Genomic DNA, 3,315 nt, shown 5'->3' with positions numbered 1-3,315 from the left:
TTAAAAAGGAATAAAATACCAATACGTTGAACATTTATCATAGGAAACATCTTCTGGTTCCAAGTATATACCAATTTTTAAATCATATAATAAACGAACTTGTTCAGATAAGCTGCTGGCTTTTCTAAAATTTGATTACTTAAGTGAGATAAACATTTCACTTTGTGACATCATTAATCAATTTGGAAATATGTGTCTTTGTACCTAATGTGAAAATATGTCCTGGTTTTAATGATTATGAGTGCATCTGGCTCCCACTGGGCTCCACAAGAAGCTACAGAGGCTGAGTATTTGCGAGAAGGAAAGATTTGGTTGAAAGAACTCGGGCTTTTGTAGCTGTGTGTGCAAGTGTTAGAATAAATAGCTGTTTGTGAATGTCACCAAAATTTTAATGACTATTAATGGGTATCTATTTCAAAATCTCTTTATCAACTTTCTTCTTATTATTTTATGATTATCTTTGTTATTTAGAGGTTAGGTTAGTGGGACTTACTATTTTTAGGAAAAATTCTAACCAGGTAGTGATTTAGCATTTCCCATAGATCTTATAAACAGCCCATTACATCTATTTTCTCTCACAGTTCTCCCACTGTGAAATTTCTGTTGGTTATTTTTATTAAAAGGAATTAATTTTTTTCTGAAGGTATTGCGTGTGAAAAAATGTTCATGTCGTGTATCTCCTTTGTTCTTGAAAAGGATTGTCAAAATTATGTTTAATATAGTAAAAGCAGGAAAATAATAAAAGACAAATTAACCAAGTCTTTTCATAGTTTTCAGGTCATAGGTCAGATCCAAATAATCCTAAAATTTTGGGAAAATTCACTGGACTTTGAATGAGGCCTTGAGTCTCAGGTAAGTGACAGCATGAAATACAGCTGTATAACAGAATGGGTGCCTGAATTTCACCAGCGGTAGGAAAGCAAAAGTTAATGAGGAGGAACCTCTCAAGAAAGGAGAGCTACCATGAGTGACAGCAGCAGCAAAAGAATTGACACAGGGTCATAACACAGTCAGGGGTTCCTGATTTTCATCATGCTGAAGCTAGGCAGAGAAAGAAAGCAGCTGGACTTTTATGTGTTGTATTTCTTTCTGAGATTTAACAGGTCATTAGGGGATAATAGTACCTTTAAAAGACCTGACCAGTAGGAGAGAGGACAGGCTTGCTTATTGAAATTTCTGTAATTACTCACTCTGGTTGGGTCCCTTGAAGAAAGCAGTGGAAGGAGTTTTGAGGTAGCTGACCTCCTTGGAGAATGGTTTGTGTTCCACAGGGGAGTGCATAAAAATTTATCTCAGAAGTAGTGAAAGTGAATACATAAGGATTAAAGTAAATCTCTGCAGGATATGGAAAATTGAATACTTCATACATTTACAGCCCACTACCATTCTTAGACCTTATTGTATATTTTGCCATAATTTTTTTTTTATTGATATGTGCAACAAAGTAAAATTATAGAAAGTACATTAGAAATTATTTCTTTGGAATCACCTACGTACAGTTTTCTTGCAGGTTGAAGGGATATTTTCATTCAAGCAGTGAAGATTGGTCTGATTATTGCACTCAGGAGTTGTTTCAAATTAGTATTTGTAATAACTACTAAGAAAATCAGCTCCTTGGTTTTCTACTATACAGTGACAGAGGAATTAATGTTGCAATTTGCTATTCAGACTATTTTATCCAGATATCATTTTACTTTGGTTTTCAATTTGATTCTCTGTGTCTTGCAGCTTGATGAGAGTTTTGCTTTAAAAAGGTCTTCAGAACATTCTTCTCTCTCTTCATGTTGCAGTCAACAGGGCATGCATTTTTGTTTGCTTGTGGTTGTCTTCTGTGCATCACCTACTCTTTTCCACGCAAATCATTAGTCTTAAATATAGATTCCATACATCTATGGTCATCAGTGGGACTGATCATATGTGTGACCTACCTTTATTTTCCCTGAGTTAGCACTAATGCAACTGCATTTTTAGCTCACCTTAGATCTGTTGAGAGGGTGTAGTCTGACAGATCTTCAGCTGATAATGTAATTATTTGATGTAGTAGATCAGTAACTGTGCAGCTTGGGTTCTGCTTAAAACCTAGGGTAAGTCTTCAGGACTTCATCTGAGAATATGTAAAAGAAATTGATGCTGCACTATGAATTCTCTGAAGTCTCAGGGTTTTGGACATTTGGCAGCATGTTTGTGGATCACAGAGATCCGGAAAAAAATGTGATTAGAGAAGTGCTACAAGGATCAATTTCATGGTGATCAATGAGATAAACCAGAGATAGAATGTCAAAATCTATGAGAAGGAGCTGTTAACAGCATAAGATGACCTCATTCAGGATAGTTCCAAGAGGGCCAGCTAATGGACCTTCTGGGCTAGGTAAGTAAAAGTGCAGAAGAAAAGCAATGAGGCCATGATGAAAAAGGCAAAAAAAAAATTACTAACAACTCATCTTTGTCTTCCTGTTATGGGATTTTGATATGGAGAAGGATCATGACATTTGAAGGTCTAAAAAATTGTCACACTAAATTAAAATTTCAATAACTTCTCCATACAATAAAGTGTAAAATGAAAGAAGCGGTCATTGGTCCAAATTTTGCTTCAGATGGTTAAAAAAGAAAACAATTTATTAAACCCCCATTTTTTTCCTCAAAGTAAGAATTATCAAACTTTAGAAAAATCAAAATATTCATAAGGCTTTTTTTAGTTCTTCTTGTAATATAATTTCATTTTTGAATAAATATAACCAGATTTTTTTCTGGAACTTTGTCTTAAATTTTATTTTTTCTCTTCTCTGTCTTCTCTTCCTATCTTTCTTTCACTCTAGATAAAAGAGAATTTGAAAACTTTAGAATGCACTGGAGAAGACTGGTAGGCTGATTGTGACAAGACAACAGAAAAATCTACACAACAGTCTCAGAAACATATTGAGTGAGATCTGCATATCTAGGCCTCTGCCCTTGAAGAAGGTTGGACTTTGGCTTTACAGGATTTTCAGTATGTGAGTTAGGCACTCAAGCAGTCTAGACAATGTAAATAAATTAATCTACAAGCAAGTTGTTGAGAAATTCACTATTTTTATTTCACATCTAAAATGTCAATGCTAGTTGTGTGGCTCATGAATGACTGTCAGAAAATGAACTTGAGGCCTTTTTGATGTTTGTGGGAGTTTTGCCATTGACTGCAACACAACCAGAACGTTGCTCACAGCTGTTACCATAGTGATTGGAACTTATTTTTGTCTGACATTGCCAGAGAGTCCTTGGAAGTCTTGTTCCAGTTGATTTCCTGTACACAATTTGTGATGTTGTTGTGGTAATTAATAA

The sequence above is a fragment of the Manacus candei genome, unplaced genomic scaffold (assembly GCF_025592945.1).
Source record: "Manacus candei isolate 608988 ecotype Guabito, Panama unplaced genomic scaffold, ASM2559294v1 h1tg000049l, whole genome shotgun sequence".
NCBI lineage: Eukaryota > Metazoa > Chordata > Aves > Passeriformes > Pipridae > Manacus > Manacus candei.
This window is presented reverse-complemented; position numbering follows the sequence as displayed.